General features: G+C 37.0%; 2 long non-coding RNA genes across 2 annotated transcripts in view; one reads left to right on the top strand and one right to left on the bottom strand.

Moving 5' to 3' along the window:
* The first annotated feature begins 420 nt into the window (after nt 1-420).
* On the top strand, nt 421-26,441 carry LOC111096361. Its single transcript, XR_005360406.1, has 4 exons — nt 421-565; nt 12,437-12,517; nt 18,520-18,651; nt 26,055-26,441. It is a non-coding gene; the product is annotated as an uncharacterized LOC111096361 (long non-coding RNA).
* LOC111096360 overlaps nt 21,545-26,792 on the bottom strand; it is a 33,627-nt gene continuing 28,379 nt past the window's right edge. The window contains exons 5-6 of the long non-coding RNA XR_005360405.1: nt 24,725-24,779; nt 21,545-21,602 (exon numbers count right to left, since the gene is read on the bottom strand). This is a non-coding gene — a long non-coding RNA (uncharacterized LOC111096360). The remainder of the gene's footprint in view (nt 21,603-24,724; nt 24,780-26,792) is intronic.

Here is a 26,792-nt window from a genome sequence, read left to right as displayed (position 1 = left end):
AGACCCAATTCTCCTTTTATTCAACATTGGTGTCTGAAATATCACTCTCCAATTAATTTGATTATTTATATTGATATTTATTTGGAAAGTGGAATTTCTTGGTCTGATTTCATTTCTACAAAATTATACTAAAGACTTAGTTTAAAATATAACCAAAGATTTAGGTAAAAAGACGCTCACCATCATATTGCTGAAAAAATAAAAGAGTAATAAACAATAGAAAAATAAGCTCCCTAAAACTCTAAAATAGGCAAGTAGTTAAAAATATTGTAAGATAGAAGAATACACTCAAATATTAAGGACATAAGAAGTGCCCACCAACTATACAATCTTAAGTGATTACAAGCACTAAGAAGGTCACAAAGTAGCTACACAGTAAACATACCTTTTTTTTTTTTTTTTTAGATTTTATTTATTTACTTGACAGGGAGAGAGAGAAAGCACAACAGCAGGAGCAAGAGGCAGCAGGAGAGGGAGAAGCAGGCTCCCCGTGGGGCACAGAGCCCGATGCCAGATCCAGATCGGATTGGATCCCAGGACCCTGGGGTCATGACCTGAGCCAAAGGTAGATGTTTAACCCACTCAGCCACCAGGCACCCCAGTAAACATAACTTTAATGCCTTTATTCTTCTGCACTGCATTTATGAAATTATATTCAACATCTGAATTTGTTTAATGCTGCTCTTTGATTCTAACGTTTACCTGATTCCAGTTCAATATAGAAAATATGTACTTCTTCTTTCCCAAAAGATGATTTCAGTAACAGAAGAAATATAAAAATAAAAACAATTCATTGTTTCCATGTAAAAGCCAAGAAGGGGCCATCGACTGAGTAACCCTGAGGGGTAGTCTGAAAATATAAAGAAGGCTGCCCTGGATTAATGACAGAAACTAGAGCAAAACAAAAACAGAAACAAAAAACAAAAAGCATGCAATTCCATCAGACGTAATAGGATAGCTTCTGAATTAAATGGAATTGCCTGTCACCCAGGGTCTAGATTCATCACTGCTGGAGGGAGGGAGAAAGCCACGGAGGAGTAAGCAGGTTGTTCGTTCAAGACAAGTATTCCGTGTGCCTGGCTATGATGTTTGTGCTCATTGAACACCATAAAATTAACTCTTGAAATAATGTAAACCTCGTCCTTGATAGAGTTTAAGAACAGACTTGCAGCCAGAGAGAGGATTCAGGGAGTTCCTCAGGTCACTCTAGCTAAGAGTATTTATACCACAGAATCAGCAAAAGCTGCAAAGCTTGTGCTTTTTACCTCCAAAGAGCCAGTTGTTAAACATTTATCAGAACACCACATATTGCTGCAAGGGAGGCTGGAAAATGAAGGTCTTTTTCTTTTTCTTGCCTTGTCTTTCTTTCTGTCTTGCCTTTCCTCCCTTGTTTCCTTCCTTCCTTCTTTTTTTTTCCTTCCTTCCTTTCTCCTTTTCTTTCTCTCTCTCTCTTTTTTTTAGCTGAGCACATTACCATTCCATATTCTATTGGCCAAGAGGATGAAAGGATAGAGCTAGCAATAACTATTACATGCAAAGATGTTGATGTTAATCCTCAGAAATTAAAAGCCTGATTACTAAAATAATTTCGAATCTCCACATAAAGGATAAGTTGAAGAAAAAAAGATGGAATTTGTAATCTGGAAGATTGTTTTTTTTTTCCCCAAAATATAGAACAAAATTTAAAAAGGGTAAAACTGTAAAGAAGCTTTATTTTTTTGTTAATTTAAGATGGTATTTGTAATCTGGAAGATATTTTTACCAAAATATAGAACAAAATAAAAAACATGTAACACTACAAAGAAGATTTATTTTTTGATTATAAATATAAAGAAGCTCTAAAAGACATGGAGGGTAGACTGGAAGGATCTAGTGTGTAATGTGTATCTAATAGAAATTTCACAAGCAGTTCTAGTATCCTACAAATGGAGAAGAGAAATAATGGAAGAGGAGAAAACATAAAATACTTAATATAGAAAATGTTTCCTTAGAGACAAGTCTAGGATAGGTCTTCGTGTAATCTGGGACATCAAAGAATAGAAAGAAATTCAAATTATATTTGGGATAAAAAAAATAAGTTACTTACATTAGATTGAAAAGCAGATGGTAAATACCGAACATTTGGTAAAGAGTGGAAAATGGACATGATTTTAACTATGGATAAAAGTGCAAACGGGGGGCAATGTGACAGCTTCTACAAAACTGTTAAATGTACACATCCCTTAGAGTGATCAGTTGGTTATCCTGGTGTCTATCCTCCATGAATATTGGCACCAATGCACAAAGACATATCCTGAACCATGTACGGTAGCGAAAACCAGAGTCCGCCTAGAGGTTTACCACTTAAGAATAATTAAATACATTTTAATATTTTCAAATTATGAAAATCTATATAGCCAATTAAAAGAATACATTCTGTGTCCATATACTGATATGAAAGGATTCTACTACATGTTGCTAAGTGAGGAGCAAGTTGCAGAACAATAGATAAATTTGTGTATCGGAGGAAGTGCAGAGGATACAAGGAAACTGTTAGTAGCAATTAATCTTAGAATTGGTGAAAGATGAATATGTCTACTCCTTATTTTATGCTTTTGTCTTGTATTTCATTTTCTTACAAGGAGCAAGCTCTTCTCTTAAAATTTTTTGTAAGTTATACTAGAATACATCCAAACATAACAGTCCAAACATGCAGGGGAAAATATAATAACAAAGAGCCTATACCTTTATGAACTATAATTTTCATATTTAGCCAGAACTCATGATGTTTAACTAATGTGACTATATAAAAAATAAAACAAAATTTCAAAACCAACTCCCCCATTTAAAAGAAAGAAAAAATAGGGACCCCTGGGTGGCTCAGCGGTTTAGCACCTGCCTTTGGCCCAGGGCGCAATCCTGGAGACCCGGGATCAAATCCCACGTCGGGCTCCCGGTGCATGGAGCCTGCTTCTCCCTCTGCCTGTGTCTCTGCCTCTCTCTCTCTCTCTCTCTCTCTCTCTGTGACTATCATAAATAAATAAAAATTAAAACAGATTTTAAAAAAGAAAAATATGTAAAGTGTATGAAAAAAATAAAAGACAAAAAGAAATTGAAGCGAAAAAACATGTAACATGTACAATAAAGTATTAACTATATTTATATATGGTATTTTAAAATACAAAGTAGAAGAAAAAGAGTTTAAAAGCTTGTCTAAAATTATATACCTAAGAAAGCAAAGCCATGACAAGGTTGGAATTTTACTCAGGCTGCATGAGTGTGGGCACACAGGCTGACCACCCTGCTGCCCTTGGATAACTGGCAAGTCCAAGCCATAGGGGCAGGATGCAGGCAAGGGGCAGGACATAATAAGCCCTCTGGGATGGATGGATATTTAAGTCAGTTCAAAATTTCTGGACAGAAATTTGTAAAATGATTTAAATGACTTCAAAAAAAATGTGCCTGTCATTTGACCTGTTAATCTCATTTGTAGAAATTCACTCTAAAACAATGAGGGAAGTATCCAAAACAGTTTTGTAGTAACTACAGTTGTGGACCTGCGAATACCATTGAAGCATCCAACAATAATGCATTGATTAAAATAATTATGATGTATGGATAGATACAGACTTAGATATATAGAGAAATATCCACATATAAGCCTAGAAATTTAACTTTTGATATATTTTAAGAGATGAGAATACAGTTTATTTCATGTTTCCATTTATGAAAGAAAGTATCCGTACATAGAAATGTATCAGGAAATGTATTGAATTCGCCCAGAAGATGCCTGAAGTGTCTAGTACAGAAGGGCAGCATTGTAGAGAGATTATTACAAGCATCCACCCTGCAGCCAGGGCCTGAGTGAATCGTGAGTCTTCCACTTCTAACTGTGTGGACTTGGGCACATTATGTACGCTCTCTCGATGGAAAATAGTTCTGAGAAGAAAATGCATGGGGGAAGAGTAGAGAGTCATGGGTAGGAACTGGTATTTTAGTAAGAGTGGTTTACGGCAGGTCATAAGAAGAAAACTGTAACAAGTGAAGGAGTAGAGCTCAAGCAGCTCAAAAATCTAGGGAATAGAAGTGCAAGCAGTGGAACTTGCTAAGGCAAAGCTTGAGGTTGAAGAGTCCCTGCAATGTTCTGGGAGGAGCAGGAAGCCAGGGTGGCCATAGCAGACTGAGTTACCCCTACCTGTTCCTACTGGAATTCATGGAGGCCAGTTTCCTCTTCATACCTGTTTAGATTTTTGCCATTAGCATGAAGTACTCTTACAATGGGAAAGAGCAAAGGTATTTACATTTGGAGAAAAGAGAATAACAAGTTACTCACTTCCTGATTACCCTCTCCAGTGAATATGATCAGTGCTCAGTTTCTTAAACACCCGTGCTCAGACTTTCTAAGCAAAATTCAAAGCCATCTGCTTGTGCGGGCTCTCTTGAGAGGGTTTGAGCATGAGGCGTCTGTGCTCATGATTCTGTGTGGGACAGTGCTGTTTTAATACTTCGCTCTTTACCTTGCCTCTCCCCTCCAACCGTGTTTGCTTGAAATCATTTTTAACTTCAAATGACTTTAAAAAAAAAATTGGCATTTCCCTCATGTGCCAGAAATAATGAGCATCTATTTTAAAAGTAGAAAATGAATTTGATAAAATATTTTGCTTGGCTAGAAAAGTTGTCTGTAGTTCATTAACTGCAAGAGAGTTCCCTACTGAATACCAGAGATCCTGTGCAAGATGTTGCCTGGGGCTCAAGGATATGTGTTCACCTTTTAATCACATCACATAGGCCACTAGTCACCATCTCTATTTCAATGGAGAGGAGCTGGAGCATGAATAGAACAAAGTATCAGATAATTCAAAAAGCATTTATGGCTTTGTTGAGGGGTGAGTATAGTTTTCCTCTGTGGGTATTTCTAAAACTCTTTTTTTTTAAAGATTTTATTTATTTATTCATGAGAGATACACAGAGAGAGGCAGAAACATAGGCAGAGGGAGAGGCAGGCTTGCCGCTGTGAGCCTGATGCGGGACTCGATCTCAGGACCCCAGGATTACGACCTAAGCCAAAGACAGATGCTCAACCACTGAGCCACCCAGGTGGCCCTGAACAGGAGTATTATTAAGAAGGAAGAGGGAAGTTCATAGATATGAAGACGGAATCAGTTGAAGTCACTGCATACTGTTCATCCTCCCACCAGTAAACTTTTTATAGTTTTGCAAGACAAAGGCAGAAAATAGGGTCATGTTCACATTTTATCCTGAGCAACTAGCACAGTGCTTGGCAGTTAATAAGTGTCTAACATTAGTTTGTTGAAACTAAAAGGTAATCCTGAACCACAGTGAACTTCATACTTCATATTGTAATAAAGGAGAACTTTGCAATTTTATTTCAATAGCAATTTTCTTCCAACTCTATTCCTGATTTTCTAACAGGCCAAGTAAGAAAGTCAGCAAGGATCCAGTATAATTGCAGAAATTTGCTTCCTTTGTAAGTGAGTACCACTCTGGTCCAAATTTGCATTTTCAGTTTTATGTCTTTAACGTGCAAAATTTTGTTTTTAAAGATGAGTCCAAAAATAATTACATCGAAAAATCATTAATTATTCTGAACTAATATGGGTCTCGTTTATTGTTTGGCTTTGATGTTATTATGTAAACCTGAAGTATTGGGTTTTTATTTTGCTTGAGAAAAAATGTAGAGAAAAATATATGAAAGATTTAGCAGGATTAAGTGGATTATTCATTCTGTATGCCTCTTCCATCCTCAAACCCATCCCCAGTTCTGTGGTGATGAGTAATCCTCCTAGGAAAGCAGCAAAAAACAGAGAGGGAAGTACTTAAAGCAAGTTATCAACACTACCATTAACAAAATATCTTGCCGAGCTTTGCAGAGAATATGCTTTTTGCCATTTCTTTCTCTTTTCCTACTTATAGTTCATTAAAACACCTCGCTGTAGCCTTTGGGTGTACTCCAATGGCAACCTTCTGAGTCACCTCTGTATATTTATTTTTAGTCCTTGAAGTCCTCACCCCTGCAAAAAATTATAAGGTAGAAGTAAAGACAATTATCAACAGCTTTAAGCTACCTTATTGAGAAGATTTTTTTGTTCTTTCAATACATTCTGCAAACATAGGCCACTAGTCACTACTAGTAAATGTCATTTCTCTTTTCATGGTGCAATAATTTCTGCCTTTCTTTAATGGTCTGTTTTTTTAACATGTCTCAAATAGTGATTTCTGAATTTCTTTGCAGTGATTGGAAGATTTTATAGTCTCTGTTCTTTTATCAGGAATGTCCATTCTGCATATGAACAAAAAAAAAATCACCTCCATCCATGCAGAAGTCATGAGCCTCCTCACACTTCTCATCTTGCATACACTGCTGTTTGCAGCAGCTCCAGACTTTCTTTTTGAAATACTGCATTCCCGTATCGGATAGGGATATATAGCAGATGCATGCTGACATCCAATGAAACAGCATTAGAAGCCTCTTTTTTTTTTTTTTTTTTCAGATCTAGAACCTCATTCATCACCTGCTAGCAATTTAAAGTTTTATAATGATACTATATTATAGTCTTTAGGATGTTCTATTTATGACGCATTGCTTCCACTTCAATGTAGCTTTGTGGGTGGGTGCATCATAGTAGGAGCTGAAGCAGAAGAGAAAGTTCATTAAATAATCATTTTGTACTTTATAATATATGCTCCTAATAAATGCATTGAAAGATTTAAAATATTCCAGGGAGGATATATTCATAGAGGCAACTTGAAATATGATTTGAGCAATTATAAAAATATATTTATCAAACGCAGACAACCAATCAGTGTGTTTCAAGGGAAACTTCTTTCTTTTAACATTGACTTCACTTCTTGTTCATTGTTATAGGCAAAGTTCTAACATGCCATTTGTACAAACTCATCAGCATTTATTTTGCCTCCACCATAGTTTGCTTAAAATATACATGTATATTTATGTCATATATATTTAAATATACATATATATGTATTAGAAATATATATCAAGTTTATGGCAAACAGGTAAAAATTAAACTGAAAGATATATTTAATAACAAAATAGTTAAATGCAACAAATTATTACACTGGATTATCTTTTCAAATTGATTAGACAACATGACGTAAAAACAATCTACTTTCAAACACTTGTACCTAATTTGTTTTTCCTGTCTCACCAATAAAGTTAATATGTATTTTAAAGAATGTTTGATAAAGGCACCTGGGTGGCTCAGTGGTTGAGCATCTGCCTTTGGCTCAGGTCGTGATCCTGGGGTTCTGGGATCGAGTCCCACATTGGGCTCCCTGCATGGAGCCTGCCTCTCCCTCTATCTATGCTCTGCTTCTGTGTGTCTCTCATGAATGGATGAATAAAATCTGTTTTTAAAAAAAGAATATTTGATAAGGTAGTATATTAAATATTTTGCTAGTATTATTAATAAAACCCTGGTATTTAGAGCTACCAGACTCTGGATCTAACACAGAGTTAGAAGTCTCCTTGATATCATTGTTTTGCTTTGGAAAGAATCTCTCATGTGGCTTCTAACATAACAGATACAAGACAATGAGTACCCAAACCTTGGGAGAAAGCTTTTAACAGGTTTTATGTGTTTTTGTTTTTTAATAGAGATTACTTCATCCCAAATTTTCCTGGTTTGTAGAATTCAATTTTCTGGGCGTAATGTAAGCCAAGTAGCACAAGGCATGAAGACCTAACTAGGAAGAAAATGATTAGGATTCTATCTCCTTCATTTCAGAGAAAGGAGCCCAGACAGATGATCTAGTATAGTTCTAAGCTCACCATGTAGGTGAAAAAAGGTCGTGTGATAGTGTGTGTATCTGCTTCCATGTGCGTGCATGTGTGTGTATGTGCATGTGTGAACCGAGACGGCTGCACCACCGTACAAGCTGCAGAGGCTCATGAAGTGTCTTGAGCAACCATCATCTGGTAGTCTCCCATCTTGGTGTCTTGGTGGTCTCCCAGCCTCAAGGGAATGTGTCTGGCTTACAGCTCTTGTGCCTGGTGAGATCATCCAGGACAGCCCCCACAGTTCAGCTTCAATGGCAACCCCTGAGGAATTAAATAAAAGAATTTCTTTGGATTGCTTGATTTTCACTGGCTTCCCCAGGGCCTCTGTCTCCTTTCACAATAGCAGCAGTGTGGCAGCACATTTTGGAACAGCCAGTATCTGGTGGTAATTATGGATTCCTCAAGCTCGGAACTGGCACATTTATGAGTTGGCTTTAGCAAAGAAACGAGGACAAATAGACCATGGGGAGCACAGTTCCCTTAAGCCAAGGGCAAACACTGGTGAGAGATACAGATGTAAGTTGTCAGCAACCAACGATGCTGGAACCTAGAGGGAGTGTCTCTGTACTGGACTGGCCTGGGGATCCAGGCGGGCCCAGACAGCACCCACTACAATCTGCCTTCCACGCTCTCACACTGCTCCCTCTCCTCTGATGTAAAGTTGGGCGGAGCACTAGTTTGTCTTAATTAAGGAAATGTACCAGAGGAAAGTTAGTGGAATGAACTACATTTTCTGCCTCTGTAGCCACAACTGATACTTGTCATCTTTCCAGCAGGGGCTCCATGATGACACTTTGGGTCCCATCATCAGTGTCAACTTGGATTTATGCCCAACAGTTGCCATTCCCTTTTGTCCGATATAAGTTTATGTGTGCAAGTAGCCATAATTCCCTTTGGGGAAAGTCTCGGGGAATCATTATCATACATACATACTGTGGTATTTCAGGATCTTTCCTCATGAGGCTTCATATTCTCCAGCCAGTGTGTTCTAGATCTGAGAACTAGACAAAGAACATACATTTTTATTGGGCTAATTATGTCCTGCCTCCTGGTTATACATTCTAAATTCATTTTGATGGTACAAGTCAGGCAACACTCTTAAGTGACTGTCCATACATCTTGTCTCTATGAGCTGTGTCTACTAAGGATCTTCCTAGCGCTGTAGGCCAGGACCCTGGGCTGATGTTCCAGTCTTGCCATAGATTAGTGGAGTTGCAGCCACGTCGCTTCTGGTCATTGATGCTGCCTTCTCTTATGTTGGGTTCCCATCGTGCCCACTGCTCCTAGGGAACCCAGTGCTGTAATAGCATCTCTTAACCTTAGATCTGGCTACCACTGAGCTTCTCAATGAGTCTAGTACATTCAATCAGCATTTCTCTAGCACTTTGGTAAATGGCATTCCCTCCAGGCTATCTATGGATCATGGTCAGCTGGTGTTTTCTGGGCTTATAGAGCTAATTTGGAATGCCTGTTTCTCTTGTCATTTTGATCCTTTCTTCTACTATCTGACATGTGCATTTCTATTTATTATAATACTTATTTTTTAAGATTTTATTTACTGATTTATTCAGAGAGACACAGAGAGAGACGAAGAAACACAGGCAAGGGAGAAGCAGGCTCCCCACGGGGATCCCGATGCGGGACTTGATCCCAAGACCCCAGGATCACAACCTGAGCCAAAGGCAGATGTTCAACAACTGAGTCACCCAGATGCCCCTCTACTTATTATAATATAGGCCATCACTTTCCCCCAGATTCCAAGAGCCTTCCTTACAGCATGATAGCACTGGAGGTCTTGTATTGGGCTTTACACTTTGATCTTGGGGGAGTATTGCCATATCAGTCAATTTTCCCTCATCAACTTTATACCTCAGCCCCTTTGGTCCAGTAATGTCAAGATCCAGTTCCATATGTTCTCTCACAACTATTGCCTGCACATGTTGCTGGATGCTGCAGACCTACCAGCATCTAGCCCCTTTCCTCCATTAGCAGGCTCAGAACAACCCTTACGTTGTCCTGTGAGACAGAAGTCTCTGTATCACCCTTGAACAAGGGAGTTTGCTGACTTTGTCAGGAAGGAGTTTTCCATTTCCAAAAACCTGGAGAAGTGTTCTCTGTTCCAAGATCTTAAGAGCATCGTATCAAATATCTCCATCCAAGTCTCAAGGTCCTATTCCTTCTTGGTCAGAGCCCTGACTTTGCTATAGGAAACTTCCTACGATTGAGAATTTGACCTTCTCTAGAGCTCTACTACCCTTCTGATTAAGTCTTGGGTCTCCTCCTCATCTTCTGCCCTTTGGCTGTCAAAGATGAGAGTCCTTATACATGCTGCCAAGGAAACCATCTAACAATCACGTTTTAGCTTCAACTACTTTAATTTACTTATCCATTTACTTATTAATCACTCTCAGCCTGTTTTTAATCCAACACATCAATATTATCCCAAAACTGCCATTTGATCTGATGGCCTTTAGAATTATTAATTTCCTTGTACCTCTCAAACCCTGGAGATAATTGCAAACATTCACAAAGTCCTTTCTACCCAGTTCACCACCTGCAAAATTCTTAACAGTTCCACCCCCACAACATGCCAGGAGCTGTATTCCCTGCCAGTTGGCCAACAGATGCTATAGTTCCAAACTCCATTTTAGAGCCTGCTTTCTAGGTCACTTCCAGTACTAACTCTTCTAGGTTAAGTTTACTATATACAAGGACAGAGAAGGAGATGTGTATGCAAGGGACTGTATATGGGGAAGGGCCCTTGGGAACCACCCCTGGAAGGAGGTGATGAGAGTAGGACTGGCAGAGAGTAAAGTTAAAGTTCAATTTAGTTACAGTAGAGGCCTCAGGCCCTCAGACAAGTCCACAGAGAGCTCAGGAGTTGAGATAATACTTCAGAGTTTTCCCAAAGTGAGGGACAGAAGCCAGGTCTTCTTCTCCTTCCGTCAGCTAGACTTTGGATGCAGGCTGCTGCAAAGGAAGGGGTGTGCCTTCAACTGAGGGCGACTGCAGGGGTAACCATGAACAGCCTGCCAACCCAAGATCCGGACACCTCCACCCCGGAGGTAATATTTCTAGGTGAAGCTCTATAACATATGCTGCACAAGGTTCTTTGAATCATCAAAGTAAAAGAGAAAGAGAAAGCAAATATCCAGATAAAATTCTAGGAAAAATATTGCAGTGCACGTTTTCTGAACGAAGGAAGAACAGACAGGAAAGGAGAGCAAGAAAGAAAGAATGAGGTAACATCTTTCTATGCCTATTTTCACAAGACATTGTGCTTCACACATAATATATATATGCTGAGTGCATAAGTGAATGAAAAATGAGGCTACCTTTTCCATTCTATAAAAATATTGTGTGCATATATTGTTCAGATTATAAACATCATCAAGAAATTCTGCTCACTCACACTTATTATTCGTGAAAATAGAATCTCTGATTGGTTCCTTGTAACCTTTGCTGAATATTATCTCATAGCAACAGCTAATTTGTGTAAGCATATTTAACATTTGGCAGGGGGACCCCTGGGTGGCGCAGCGGTTTGGCGCCTGCCTTTGGCCCAGGGCGCGATCCTGGAGACCCGGAATCGAATCCCACGTCGGGCTCCCGGTGCATGGAGCCTGCTTCTCCCTCTGCCTGTGTCTCTGCCTCTCTCTCTCTCTCTCTCTCTCTCTCTGTGACTATCATAAATAAATAAAAATTAAAAAAAAAAAACATTTGGCAGGAATTTACTTCCCTTAATCAATGCAATGCAGACAATGGGGCTTTACTTCTTTTGGAAAGAAAAGTAGACAAATGGAATATACTTAGTAAACTCATTATTTTACAGCTTTCATTGGTCTGTACCTAGTAATGTTAACAGTGCCTGAAAATTAGTAATTAAAAATATGCTTTGAGATAACTATTTAAATATTCAACCTGTTATTAACATTTAAATTAATAATATTTACTTGACTTTAAATCTTTTCTTAATTGTTTAAATATTCATTTTAGATTGGACTTTTTTTTCCATTTTAAGGTATATTCAAGCCTTAGAGCATGATAAATGTTTCCCAGGTATATTTTGATTTAATAATTATCTTTAGGGGCATTCTATATTAGAACTATTATTCCACATAGTTTCATGTTTTTTTCCTTACAGAAGGCTTAATGATGCTGCCATAATAAATCATAGTCTCTAATTTAAAGGAGTTATGTAACTATAAACATAAAATACCAACCAACAAGCTATTTCAAGTAGTCCTAAATATAAAGGCTTCCAAAAATTTTTCACATCCTCTCTAATAAAAAGAGTAGTTTGATAAGAAGTGTCATCTATATATTAGCAAAGTATTACAGGTTTATTCTGCAAACCTTTCGGAACAGCTATTATCTGGTCAAAGCCTTGTGCTGGATGCTGTGGAGACAAAGCAATGAATAAGACCTCCTAGCGAATGCTGTAACATTGAATTAAAAGATTATGAAAATAATGTATCATCAAAAAAAAAATAATAATGTATCATCATACAAAATAAGATAAGTAAAATATACTCAGTATAAGCAAAAAGAAATGATCAAATTATTCCAATCCTAGGGATGAGGGAAGACTATATTACCCTCTATCATAATGTTTATCTCTGTTTCCTTTTGCAGTAAGAGCGGGATTGAATGATCCCAGTATTTCCTGTGGGTACTCCCGAGCTCTGAGCTAATAGATGATCTTCTAGCCTTTAGGTGAGCTAATATGTAAAGTACATGCACGTTGAAAGATGAGTATCTGTTCCGTAGGGAGCTTTCCAAAATGAGAGGAAGGCGTCAGCTTGTTCACACAAGTCAGTTGGTGTGATGTTAATGTTCACCTTGAGGAATTAGATGCAGATGTTCCTGAAGTAATAAGTGGATGGCAGATGCCATACCAAAGAACTTGATATTGCCTTGTTTTGTAGGCAAAGCGTTGAGTATTTCTTCATAATTATATAGCATAATCTGAGAGTTTATCAGGATATTGGGTCACTGAAGTCACCCATTTGGATTCCCATTACTAACCTTTCTAACTCAATCTCAGAGGGGAAGATAAATGAGCCAAAGGAAGCCAAAGAAATGGACTAGTTTTGCTCCAATTTAGATAAGCCAGTTCCAGAAATAAGAGTTTGAAGAAACTAGAATATATTTTCTAAACTGCATCATTATTAAATTTCTGCTGTATTTCAGGTAAAAATAATATCCCTTGAATATGTTTCTAATTTAAAGAAACAACCTCACTGAAAGGTTTGTGGACAAAGATGCTATCCTAATAACTTTGGAAATGAATATAATCTATAAGACTAAAGGTAAAAGTAACTGTACATAGCAGTACTCTATATTTGGCAAAGGGTCTTCCCCGGCACATGGGTGAACAATTTTGAAAGCCTTATTATATGGATACATGGAATAGTTAAAGTAAATGGACAACAGGTTTCTCACTATTGGAGTGGGAAGAAAAGTCAGGGGAGGATATTAGAATGACCCATGTAGCAGATGGGAGTTACAGACTAATGAACTCATGTTTGGTTTAATATAGATAGAGGTGCGCATATTCGCAGACATGTGTATATGCATGGGTTAGCATGCATACAACCATCTAGTTAGCTTGTCATCTTAGAGGGCCAAGAAACAATAACCTAACAGTAATGAACACTAGTGCGCCGATCTTAGTTTCTCACACCATTCTCCAATAAAAGGAACCAGAGTTTTTTGAGGAAAGATTGATGCTAGAATGAAGCAGAAAATACACAAGAGGAACCTAGAGTATCTTGTAGAGCCAAAAAATAAATGCTTATAAATGAAAAAAAATTATAGGGCCCAAGAGTCAACAAAACCAGCTCCCAACATTTAAAGCTGAACAATTTGAGCAACAAAATTTATGAAGTATAGATTTGAGTTAATAATCATAGTGATGATTATGTTGTATCAACATCAGTTTATTAACAGGAACAAATACCCCACATTTAATCCGAGTTGTTAGTAATAGGGGAAACTGGGAATAGGGTATATGAGAACTCTTTAAGTTGCTGGTTTTATGTTTTTTGTGGTTTTTTTTGCAGTAATTCTGTAAATCTAAAAGTGTTATAAAATTATGTTTATTTTTAAAAATCACACACTTTAAAGAGCTAAGTATATGTTCATGGTTTATCTGTGGATAGATAACAACATTGTATCCCAAAGATCATTGGAAGGTCTTATCTTCCAGATTTCAAGTTCACTAAACTTGCAAGATGCTCAAATTACATAGCCTAAGCCAATTTTATGGCAAAAGACAAGCCCCACATTTCCAAAGCAATTTTTAAAACAAATTTTTATCCATAAAAACAAAAGTAATGCTTTGCACTTACTGTCAGATTAAATTTCACATTGCTTTTAATCTTTATTGCTTGTATATAAAACACATTGCAGGTTTCAGAACAAAATTCACTTAGACAAGTAAATGACTTTTGTGCTGTATATTTCCACACATTAATAGCATCATTTGCATGCTAAAGAAATGAAATTTTTATTCTGCTGTGGCCACTAAGGATTAATTTAATGAATTGAATAGAGTTTTGATTGCCTTCTGAGAGAGAGAAGGTTAAAAGGTACATTTTGCTAAATATTTAAAATCTTTAACCTTTGTAGTATAGATCTCCATGATTAAAAAGAGAGATAGTTCCCGAACTATCTTGTATCTTGATTAAAATTTTTCCTTTTCAGATATGATCTATATGATTCTTTGAATTAATACAAAATATTTCTAATAAGGCTATGTAATTTCTTCTATGAAAAAATTTTCAAACATGTTTATGAGATTTCCTATAATTTCCATTTTATCAAACCTGAGTGCATAGAGGAGGAACTTCTGCATGTGGGCAAGCAGCATTGAGTCTCTTATAACTTTTTCTTGTGCAGCTACATATGAGATCATCTTAGAATTCACTATTCCCATTCCTAAATGAATGGCCTTTGTAGTTCTATTTAATTTTTAATTTGGTTACTTGTGGAAAAATTAAGAACTATTTTTTAATTTGTGTTCTTGGAACTTCTGTATCAATTTATTATTTCACATTTGGTATTCCCATCACAAACCATCCAATATAGAACAACCCATACACCAGAGTGTTTTGTGATGCAATGGATACTATGAATAGCCTCAGACCATTTCTTTTATTAAATATGTTCTCTTCTCACAATTAACATACTAAAAGGAATCAATCAAATATATGATTGAGACATCTCTATAAATATCTAATATTAGCAGCCTAAAGAAAATTGATTAAAATAATCTCTTGGTAGGAAGAAACATCAATTTTAAGTGGTAAATTACATTATGAAATGTGTTTTATATTCTTGACATAAGTAGAAAAGGGTATCTGAGCTTCAACATATAATAATAAAATATAAGAACTTAAGTAATATGTTTTCTTGAATTATTAAATTTAATCCAACTCATAATGTGTCTATTTAGTATTTCATTTACTAACTACATTTACATTACTAATTTTTTATTTATTTGAGAGAGACAGAGAGAGAGCAGATGAAAGAGAGAAAGAGAGCATGAGTGGGAAGAGGGCCAGAGGCAAAGGGAGAAGCAGACTCCCTGCTGACTGGGCAGCCCAATGTGAAGCTCAATGTGGGACTGGATCCCAGGCTTCTGGAATCATGACCTGAGCTCAAGGCAGATGCTTAACCCCCTGTAACCCCCTGAGCCACTCAAGCACTCCTCATTTACATTTACAAAAAAGTAAACTATGAGGTTGGACAAAAATGAACTTTCCATACACAAATACATTTTATTGTTCCATTCTTTTTATACCTTTATATTATAAATATATACATGTTAACACATCTGAAAGACAAGAGATTGAAAAAGTGTTTTATAAAAAGTGAACTGTTTACAGTACACACTGTAGTTGCTTAGTCCCTACAGCCACCAGTCTTTCCAGTATGTCACTCTGGTCTCTTTCCAATGGCTGCTGCATTTCAGCCAGACTGCACTTAATTCCTTCCAGAAAAATTGTCATTTGTCTAACTATGACACCTGGCCCCTCTTACTGTCAATCTCTGTTGTCTGCTTTCCTTTCCTATGCATGGGTCTTATTTGTTCTGTGCATGTATCATAAACTTTTGTTGAAACTGAACATTTTAGGTAATATATTGTAGCAACTCTGACTATTGATTTCCACTTCCCCTTTCAGGGCTTGTTTTTATTGTCGCTTCTTGTTTATTTATTTAGTGACCGAGCTAGAATATTTTAGTGAAGTCTATTATGCCTGCAGGGTGAAGCGTCTCATTTTCTCCTCCTATGTGTAGCCCTGCAGGTGTGCCTAATCACTGCAAGATGGCAATTGTCTAAACAAGACTCTCTTTGTCTATTTCCCTGATCTGTCTAATGGGCTATTTGCCTCTCCTGGTATCACACCCTGCTCTTAAAACTGCCCTAATTGTGAACTGATTGCTCTATTATTTTTGACAGAGTTCTCAGGCATAAATAATTCCAAAGACTGGTCCACTTAAATATGGGTAGGGATGGTTTTTAAACACTGTCTTGGAGGCTTGTTCGGACTCTAGGAAGCTTTGTCTTGGCTCATCTCTGGTGAACTAGCTGACCTCTGGTTCAGCTCAGTGATTTCATAAAGCTAACAGTATTTTCTTACTCGTTCATCACCTGAATCTCCATTGTTTTTGAGAGTGCTTTTCCCATATTGAAATTACACCATGTTTTAAATAGAATTAATTTCTTTGGTGAAAGCTTTGAAGTACTGTTTTAATGTACTATCTGTTCCCCTGAGCAACTGATCTGAATACTGGGCAGGGGTGATAGCCTTTGTTATTCTCAGCTTGCCTTTCCTGACGTTGAAAATCTGTTCAGCAAATGAACTGTGATGAAGATCATAGCCCTAATACTCATGCCCAGGTAGAGCAACCAACATACAATGGAGGAGGAAAATTTCTGACTTTTCAACTGGACGCACCAACAATGTAGCCTCAGCAACTCAGTTGGAGGAGATTCAAAATGATGATGACCCTCCCTTCCTAGTACATGCAGTGTCCCTTGATTGGGAGCTGTAAAGAGAGGAAGTGCTGTCTTCGTGGACATATCCCCCCAGAGGGGAGCTTCCATTAAGCTGAGCTGGTGCTGAAGAGGGGTTAAAGGAGACCAGGAGAAGGAAGTGAGCTGTGGCTCAGCTTCCACAGGCTCTTAGCATACTCACCAAGTCTTAGTAGATTTTCCTAAATCAATGTTTCTTCATTTATTTGCTGTATGCTCTGGATAATTTTCGGACTTTAAATAGTTGTGTGATGTGTGTGTGTGTGTGTACAGATATAGACATATAATTTTATCTATCCATCTTTCTACTTATCTATCTATGCTTCTGGCACTGGTGAGCAGGTTGGTGGAACTCCTCATGCTGCTGTTCCTAAAGTGGAAGCTCTGTTGATATCATTAGTTTTGAGCCAGCCATGCTAAGCCATCATCAATAGTAACAGGATCCTCTAATCTCATTCTTTCTTTTAGCCAAATCAATGATAAGGTTTGTAAGAGTTCAGTGCTGCTATCTCTAGCATCAGAGCTCTTTCTTTCTCCTCAAAATTTCCCCAGGAGAACAAAACTCTCAGGGTCTCCAAAGCCTGACATAAACAGCAAATGTGACTGTTAGCAACTTTCTGTCTCTCAAATGTGTGAAAATGTGCAGCAAATTCTTGCCATTGAGAAGATATTAAAACTTAGAGCTTATTTTCTGCTATAAAATCTGATTGTCATATTTTGGATTAGCAAAATGTACCATACTCCATTTGATAAAATACTATTATGCAATAAAAAGGAACAAACTATTGATCCATGCTTCAACACGGATGAACCTCAAAAACATCATGCTAGGTGAAAGAAGCCAAATGCAAAATATTGCATGTTCTATGATCCCATTTATACGAATAGACCAGAGAAGGTAAATATATAGAGACTGAAAGAAGATTAATTGTTGCCTGGGTTTTAGGAAGGAATAGAGATCGACAGCAAATCGGCCCAAGAAATCTTTTTGGAGTAATAAGAGTGTTCTAAAATTGAATTTTTGTGATGATTACAGAGCTCTGTAAACTAGTAAAAATGATTGAATTGTACACTTAAAATGAGTGAATATGTGGTATTAGAATTATACTTTAATAGAATTCTTAAAATACGATTATCTTATTTGTCTTTATAATTCCTATATTTTAATAACATTGATGAGTGAATTAATCGATTAATAAAGATCCAATTGGCTGCAGACCAATTCTTGCCCAAATGGTAGTGTCAACAGACTGGAGTGCATGAAGCATCCATGGATCTATATAAGCTCACCAGGCACGAGAAGGGGACATGAGTGACAAAAACACAAAGTGCAAATAATAGTAAATTACAGGCAAATCTTCTCTAACTCTGGTTATCAAGTAGATGGCTACTTTAACACCATTCTTCTCCCAACCCATACCTCATCTAAGGAGAAATGTAGGGAAAAAAGGATGACAAGCCTAAAAGGATCCAGGACCACTCTCAACTGACCATGTTTCTGTCAAAGGAGGTCACTACTATCTGATTTTGTATTGTTTAAGATGCCTATTTTAAGTTTTCATTTAAAGACTCTCTGTAGCAAACAAGCAAAAAGTATATAAGTGATTTTGAATAATCACATTGAACTCAATGCCAATTGATTTTTAAACAAATTATTTCCTAATTGATCTTATAGATGATCTTCTCAGGATGCCATCATTGGCCTGGAACATCCTCCATTAATCCAGAATGTAGGAAAAAATACACATCAGTTTGGGAAAGGCTGGACAAGAGTTTCCTCATTCATCATTCTATTTCTGGAAACATAGTAGGTTCTTAAATATCAATTGTATGATTTAATGAAATATTGAAATTACCAAAACAATGTCAAACAAACTCAGTGTTGTAGCAACCTTGCAACTCTTAAGGTGAATAAAACACAATCTCTATTTGCCGGTTTGTCATAGGTTTCCTCACTCTCTTGCTCATTTTGAGATGCTGATATATTAAGAAACTTATTGAATAATCAATGACATGCTATGCACCTGCAATGCTGTTTACAGGAACATTTTGCCTGATAAAAAAACAAAATAAGGCCAGTATGCCAACTATTTTTCCAATTCAAAGCACCACAAAGCTCAACATCGAACGATAATATAAAATCAGTTAAAAGTCCATTTCTCTTATTTGTAAGTGTTCAAAATTACCCCAATAACCATATTTAAAAGCTTTTGGTTTAATCCTTTTTTATATATATCCTGCAAGTTTTTACATCTTATAAGCATCCAATTTCTGACCTGCCCCTAGATAGAGCCTTCTGCTCTTTATTAATTTAGGCATTACCCTTCCCATGTAAGGGAGAAGAAAAAGAGAACAGAAACAAAATCTAAATGAAAAGTGTTTGTGACTTGATTATAATGCCACTAAAATTTTGGTATGGGTTGAGGTTGAGAAATATTGCTAAATGTGGTTTTTCAATTATCTATGGATTTCAATTATCCAGGGATCCCTCTCCTTTATTAGATAAATAACTGTGAGTTAATGTAACTTATTTGGATAGAATTTAAATCTCATCACCACACTCAACTTCATTATCTGGAACTGGGCTTTCATTTTCAAAGACTGAAGGGAATTTAGGAAATTACATTATTGTTATTTTTTCCTTTCTTTAAAAAAGCTGACACAAAGTGTTTCATGCATCAAGAAAACAATAAACCAGAAAGACTGTCAGCCACTTTTTGTACTTTACTGATTCTAAGACTTATATTCTATCATATTTCTCAAACTTAATGGCTATAATACTTGGAAAATGTTTTGAAACATAATATGCATAGATATAGAAGTTTCGTTGGTATATTACATGCACATACATGAATAAGCTATACCAGAGCCTTGAAAGAAATTTCTAAGCTTAAATAATTAACTATGAAAAGATTGCACATTTACTGCCTTCCTGAATGGACATTCAACATTAACACATGTCATCAGAAGGTCTTAATTGAATCATTCTGGTTAGAATATGGGCCAAGGATATTGATCATGACCTTCAGCAAGTTATTTGACTTCTGGAGTCTCAGTTTCCTTCTGAATAAAATGTATATATTAATGTTTTTTGTGAGGAACAGGTTATAAATACACATAAATATAAATACATATTATATATACAGACATACAATAGCCATATAGTATCTATATTTGTGTAATACCCAGCACATAGGTAATTTTTTAAAGATTTTATTTACTTATCATGAGAGACACAGAGAGAGAGGCAGAGACACAGGCAGAGGGAAAGGCAGGCTCCCCTTGGGGAGCCCGAGGTAGGACTCAATGTCAGGATTCCAGGATCATGACCTGAGCCAAAGGCAGACGCTCAACCACTGAGCCACCCAGGTGCCCACACATAGGTAATTGAATAGCAGTTATACTATGGTTATTATTGCCATCTTTGACTCCTTTCTTTTCCTCATGTCCATATCAAATCAGCTGAAAAATCACGTCAAGAAATCAATTTCTATAGTGTCTCTCAAATGTATCCAGTTCTCTTTTTCCCTTCCACAAGTCTTACCTAAGACCATAACACTGGTCTATTATAATAATCCCGTAATTGTTCTTACACCCTCTGATCTTTCCTTCTCTACCCACAGTTCTGCAAGAGCTATCTTTAAAAGCACAGCTGATTGTGCATTACTCTGTGGAACAAAAGCTTTAATATTTTACCATATATCATTTCTTTTAAGATTCAAGAAAATGTTCACCTTATTTTATTTTTTTATTTTTTAATTTAAATTCAATTTGCCAACATATAGTATAATATCCAGTGCTCATTCTATCAAGCGCCCTCCTCAGTGCCCATCACCCAGTCTCCCCATCCCCCTGCCCACCTCCTTTTTTCCCGCAATCCTTTGTTTCCCAGAGTTAGGAGTCTCTCACGTTTTGTCACGCTCTCTAATTTTTCCCACTCAATTCCCCTCTTTTCCTTTATAACCCCTTTCACTATTTCTTATATTCTCCATATGAGTGAAACCATATGATGTTTGTCCTTCTCCGATTGATTTATTTCACTTAGCATCATAACCTCCAGTTCCGTCCACGTCGAAGCAAATGGTGGGTATTTGTCCTTTCTGATGGTTGAGTAATATTCCATTGCATATATAGACCACATCTTCTTTATCCATTCATCTGTCAAAAGACATTGTGGCTTCTTCCATAATTTGGCTATTGTGGACATTGCTGCTATAAACATTGGGGTGCGGGCGTCTCAGCATTTCACTGCATCTGTATCTTGGGGGTAAATCCTCAGCAGTGCAATTGCTGGGGCATAGGGTAGCTCTATTTTTTACTCTTTGAGGAACCTCCACACAGTTTTCCAGAGTGGCTACACCAGTTCACATTTCCACCAAACAGTGCAAGAGGGTTCCCCTTTCTCCACATCCTCTCCAACATTTGTTGTTTCCTGTCTTGTTAATTTTTATCAGTCTCACTGGTGCGAGGTGGTATCTCGCTGTGGTTTTGATTTGTGTTTTCCTGATGGCCAGTGATGCGGAGCATTTTCTCATGTGCTTGTTGGCCCTGTATATGCTTTCTTTGGAGAAATTTCTGTTCATATCTTCTGCCCATTTCATTATTGGATTTTTTTGTTTCTTAGGTGTTGAGTTTAATAAGTTCTTTATAGATCTTGGATACTAGCCCTTTAACTGATATGTGATTTGCAAATATCTTCTCCCATTCTGTAGGTTGTCTTTTAAGATTTGTCCCCAGGGTGCAAGGGTGGTTCAACACCTGTTAAACAATTAACATGATAGATCTCATCAATAAGAGAAAAAACAAGAACCATATGATACTTTCAATAGATGCAGAGAAAGCATTTGACAAAATACAGCATCCATTTCTGATTAAAACTCTTCAGAGTGTAGGGATAGAGGGAACATTTCTCAATATCTTAAAAGCCATTGATGAAAAGTCCACATTCATTCTCAATGGGGAAAAACTGAGAGCCTTTCCCCTAAGATCAGGAACACAACTGGGATGTCCACTTTTGCCACTGCTATTCAACATAGTACTGGAAGTCCTAGCCTCAGCAAGCAGAAAATAAAAAGAAATAAAAGGCATTCAAATTGGCAAAGAAGAAGTCAAACTCTCCCTCTTTGCAGATGACATGATACTGTACATTAAAAACCCAGACTCTACCCCAAGATTGCTAGAACTCATACAGCAATTCGGCAGTGTGGCAAGATACAAAATCAATGCCCAGAAATCAGTGGCGTTTCCGTACACTAACAATGAGACTGAAGAAAGAGAAATTAAGGAATCAATCCCATTTACAATTGCACTGAAAAGCATAAGATACCTAGGAATAAACTAACCAAAGAGGTAAAGGATCTATACCCTAAAAACTACAGAACACTTCTGAAAGAAATTGAGGAAGACACAAAGAGATGGAAAAACTTTCCATGCTCATGGATTGGAAGAATTAATATTGTGAAAATGTCAATGCTACCCAGGGCAATGTACATGTTCAATGCAATCCCCATCAAAATACCATTGACTTTCTTCACAGAGTTGGAACAAGTAATCTTAAGATTTGTACGGAATCAGAAAAGACCCCAAAAAAGCCAGAGGAATATTGAAAAAGAAAACCAATGCCAGGGACATCGCAATACCGGATTTCAGGCCGCATTACAAAACTGTGATCATCACCATATATCATAAAATAGAGCCTCACATTGGCATTCAAAGTTACAATGTGATCTAATCCACATTTCTAGTGTCTTCACCCTCTATACCACCTTCTGTCTTCCTCACTTATTCATCACCCAAGAACATCTTAAATCAGACTACCTGACTGATGACAAGCTCTGGATTTTCTCAGTTCATAACCTTGCTTGAATTATATTCATTGCTCTTAACATCCCTCCCTCTATGATGAAGCCTGAAAAACCCTCTAAAAAGACACCTTAAGGGCACCTGACTGGCTCTATCATTAGAGCATGTGACTCTTGATCTCAGGTCATGAGTTTGACCCCTATGTTGGCAGTAGAGATTACTTAGGAAACAAAAGACACCTGATCTGTATTCTGGTGCCTTATGAGGTCTCCCCAGACACTTACTCATACTCATCTTCCAGAACTCCTATATTGTGCATTTTTGCATGCCTCACATTTGCTGGAGCACTGCATCAGAGTAGGCTTTTGCTTATCTGAAGATTCCTTAGATTGACACTTTATTATGACTACATGTTTGATTTTCTGATACAATTGCAACACTAAACAAGGGCTTTTAGATTCTCTGATCATGCTCTTGAAAGAGCCTCATGTCAGTAAGATTCACTAGCTCTAGAACGCTAGCCTGAACAATCATTCAAGTCCAATTTATATAAGAGGGAATTTGGAACATTTGGTTCCTCTTATACTCAAACTAATGTGTCTCTCAAATTTCTACTATATATTTCATCTCTCTCAAGAAGTATTTCACAGCCTCTTTAGTTGGATTGCTCTCTTCTCCCCCTGTAATCCAGTTGAACCTTATCTCTTTCCTGTAATTCACATCACATACTCCTTTTTCAGAATTTTTTATATTTGTGCCTTTTACTTTTAGTATATCACATGCTCTAGATAAAGCATTTATTTTACTTTCTACGATACCTACATCAGAATATATCTCATAGCAAATATTCAATACATGCATGATGAGTTGAATTGATATAAGTCTCTCACCTAATATTTGTAAAAGTCCTTTACTTTACACTTTTGAAAACAAAAGTAGAGATATAGACATATGACAGAACAAGGGATGCCATCAATGCCCAATTCCAGATAAGAACATTGAGACTCAGAGAGTCGTAGACATATGACTTCAAAACAAGAAGCCTAGTTCTCACAGCTTGTCCAGAGTTTTGCCACAACCCCGAAGAGCTTTCTAGCCTCAAATATATCTATGATTCATAAGTTTGTGGTGATACTCCAGTGTTGTGGAGATAATACAGAAGTCAAGCCATTGCCTGATACATGCATCTTTCCTCTCCTACATCGAAATAATTGTACTGTTTATTAAGAAAAAAAAAGGTTAAAATAAAGAAGAGATGACCATAATGCTATGTTACCCCATGTAGCACCTCAGAGGGAAGGTGTAGAACTAAATATGTTAACATGGAAGTGTCTCTAAGACATGAGGTTAAATTAAAAGTCCTTTCAAAATGACAAACCAACATTACATCATTTATATATTAAAACTATAAAATATAGGATACTATATATTCTCTAGAACTGCGTATGTATTTATGTAAATGCATAGCAAAAGGTCTGGAAGAGTGTACCGAACAGAAGTCATTACCTCTGAGAATCAAGGAGAGGGAGACTGGGGTTGGGATGCCAGCCATAGAACTGAACTTCAGAGGTTGCTTTTTTTAATTCCCCCTATTTAAATAATGTTTTAATTTTTTTTAGCAAGTAAAATGTATTCTGGCCCTAAGCCAGATGCCAGAGTTCAAATCCTGTGTCTGCCGTTTACTACTTGGGTGAACTTGAGCAAGACATTTTCTCCACCCCTGTTTGTCATCTACAAAATCTTTATAATACACCCCCACGATAGGCAATACCGCCTTCATGGGCAACAAACACTTTTTTTAAAAAAAGATTTTATTTATTTATTCATGAGAGACACACACACATACACAGAGAGGCAGAGACACAGGCAGAGGGAGAAGCAGGCTCCATGCAGGAAGCCCGATGTGGGACTCAATCCTGGGTCTCCAGGATCACGCCTTGGGCAGAAGGCGGTGCTAAACCGCTGAACCACCTGGGCTGCCCACAAACACTTTTTAAAACAAATTTAATACTTGGGTTAACCAGCAGAATCTTTAAATAGAAAACAGACATCCAAATTCCCCAAAATATGTATTTTACCTTTTAGAGTTTCCATATCATATCTGGGAAGTTTCTATATACCATATATTGGAATCTGAAAATGAAAGTTAACAATACCAATTTAGAGATGCCATTGAATTGAATTATGTCTTAATAATTATGTTCTAATGTTATAGGTTAGATAGCACTAAAATATTACAGAAATATTCATGTGGAAAATTCAGCAAAAATTTAATAAACTCTTTATCTATTTGAATAATTATGTTAAACACACCTTCTTCTGTATAATATCAACTTTCTATACTTGGCTACATGTTCTTATGAAAGAGTTTTCTTCAGTGGTTGCAAATTTCTTTTCACTATTATTGATTCCTCAATTTTAGAAATTTTTGACACATAGCAAAATGATTTCCTAGAGCTTAATATATATGTAAAGGTGAAAGAAGTAGCTCAAATGGTTAATCCAAAATGAAGCCTAGGTCATACCTAAATGGGTCTTAAAAACCTATTTACTGCTGTATAAAGAAAACAAAAGAATTTCCACATTAACTCAATGACGCTGCTACTTTATTTTACATGCCTAGTTTAATTAAAACTGAGACTGTGCCAACAGGGAATAGCAAGCCTTGTTTTGCTCAGAAACTAAAAGCCTTAAAAACTTCTGGCCTTCACCGATTTTTTTCGTTTGTTTTTCTTAATGTTCTTGTTGAGAAAACCCACAATTGAAAATAATTTTGTTTAACATCATCTCCCAATATTTCCTGAACCTATACTCTGGGCCAGGAATTGTGCTAGATACTGGTAGTATAGATGAAAATACATGACATTCCTTGGCTTTGTAAAACTTGCAATCTAAAAAGAAAAACACAGAAGCAAACAAGTTTCTTTGTTTTGTTTTGTTTTGTTTTGTTTTTTGCAATTGATCTATTAGAACTAAGGCTCATGGGGCAGCCCGGGTGGCTCAGCGGTTTAGCGCCGCCTTCAGCTCAGGGCCTGATCCTGGAGACCCGGGATCGAGTCCCACATCAGGCTTCCTGCATGGAGCCTGCTTCTCCCCCTGCCTGTGTCCTCCCCCCACCCCCACCCCACTCTGTCTCTCATGAATAAATGAATAAAATCTTAAAAAAAAAAAAAAAAGAACTAAGGCTCATCTGCTCTAGCCATACACACACACAGTTCTTTAAAAGCAATTACATTCATCCTTAAACCTATTATTTGAGGGGAAAAGAGGCAAATTTAATCCAAACAATGTCAATCATGTTATATACTAATTATTTGTTATTAGTGATTTTTTTCCTAAAGTCTGTTTTTCTGGCTCAAGATATTATTTTAATTTTTTTTTCTAACTTGATCTTTATATCTACAACAGAAATATCCCTCCAAACTTCATTGTGGAGACATTGAAATGAGAAGATCCATTCACCAAGTGATTTTCTTCTAGGCTCTGCGTTATCTTAGATCAGAAGACTTGGATAGATCTTGATTAGCAGCACACTTCTTGTCCAGGAGCCCCAGGACATCTCTAGCTCAAATCGTAGCATTTAAAAAGCGGTCGTGAATCTGTCGAGGGATACTGTCCCGTGGACACCTGCTATAAATCCGAGTCAGTGATATACTTTGGCAACGTTACTTTCCAAGTGTTTCTGTTTGATATAATCAGGCCTGACCGCCAGCTTATGTTTCTGTCAAGTCTATTAGGTATAATTTTTAGTTGATGTAATTCTTTTAAAGCCAAATCAGAGTGCTGTGCGGTAAATAAAGCTCACTCTTCTTCACAGCAGGCAACTGTGTGATTACTCCTACTAACTTTGTTTCTCTACCCCTTCCAAACCATGCATATCACCAAGGAGATGCCCAGGTGTAAGAGGGAAAGAATAGAGCGTTCCTGAACTGTAATGATGTGTACTTTATCAGCCACTGGCTTGCACAATGAAAGAAGTAGTAATTGCCCGACGATGTGTCAGGTGACCTTTGGGTTTTACATAGAAAAGAATTCAGAGGCGATAATACAGAACAAGTAAAAGTGACATTTTTAATATCACAGCTGGAGCAGAACAACCTACTATTTAGTCTACTATTTCCATGTGAACACCGAGTACTTGGGTTG

Source organism: Canis lupus, chromosome 6 (assembly GCF_011100685.1).
Source record: "Canis lupus familiaris isolate Mischka breed German Shepherd chromosome 6, alternate assembly UU_Cfam_GSD_1.0, whole genome shotgun sequence".
In the NCBI taxonomy this organism is placed as follows: domain Eukaryota; kingdom Metazoa; phylum Chordata; class Mammalia; order Carnivora; family Canidae; genus Canis; species Canis lupus.
Note: the sequence above shows the minus strand (reverse complement) of the source record. Positions and strands in the feature narration are given on the sequence as shown.